At 28.4% G+C, this 398-nt stretch overlaps 1 long non-coding RNA gene across 1 annotated transcript; it reads right to left on the reverse strand.

The window, feature by feature from the left end:
• Window positions 1–109: 109 nt before the first annotated feature.
• On the reverse strand, window positions 110–392 carry LOC113465128 (uncharacterized). The gene is made up of 2 exons (XR_003389949.1): window positions 275–392; window positions 110–196 (listed from the first exon to the last, which is right to left on the reverse strand). It is a non-coding gene; the product is annotated as an uncharacterized LOC113465128 (long non-coding RNA).
• Between the last annotated feature and the right edge of the window lie 6 nt (window positions 393–398).

A 398-nucleotide genomic window follows, 5' to 3' on the forward strand; every position in this document is an offset into this window, starting at 1 on the left:
TTTACTTACCGGAGTCATCCTCAGTTGATCTGGAGCAAACTTCAATAATATTTCTTTAGCCTTTTTATATGTTTCAGTTTCTGTAACTTCCTCTAAAATTTTCTTTTTCTCTAATTGCATAGTACTTAATTTTTCTTGATTTTCCGAAATTTTACGTTTGTAGTACCACGTGACCATCTTTTTCGTAAACAATATTCTGCGACATAAAATATTGCCTCAGAACTTTTGAGTTATTTTCAAAATACTATATTGTACATGAAAATTAAACACTTACAGTAATGGAAAAATTAATAGTGGAATGATATAGAATATTTGGTCATATAATGATGCAGGGAAAAAGTAGAAGTAAAAAATGAATGTTGTTACAATGTACAGTATGACACTATATAAGATAAGAG

Source organism: Ceratina calcarata, unplaced genomic scaffold (genome assembly GCF_001652005.2).
Source record: "Ceratina calcarata isolate Rehan_Ccalc_2016 unplaced genomic scaffold, ASM165200v1 scaffold9, whole genome shotgun sequence".
Taxonomy (NCBI): domain Eukaryota; kingdom Metazoa; phylum Arthropoda; class Insecta; order Hymenoptera; family Apidae; genus Ceratina; species Ceratina calcarata.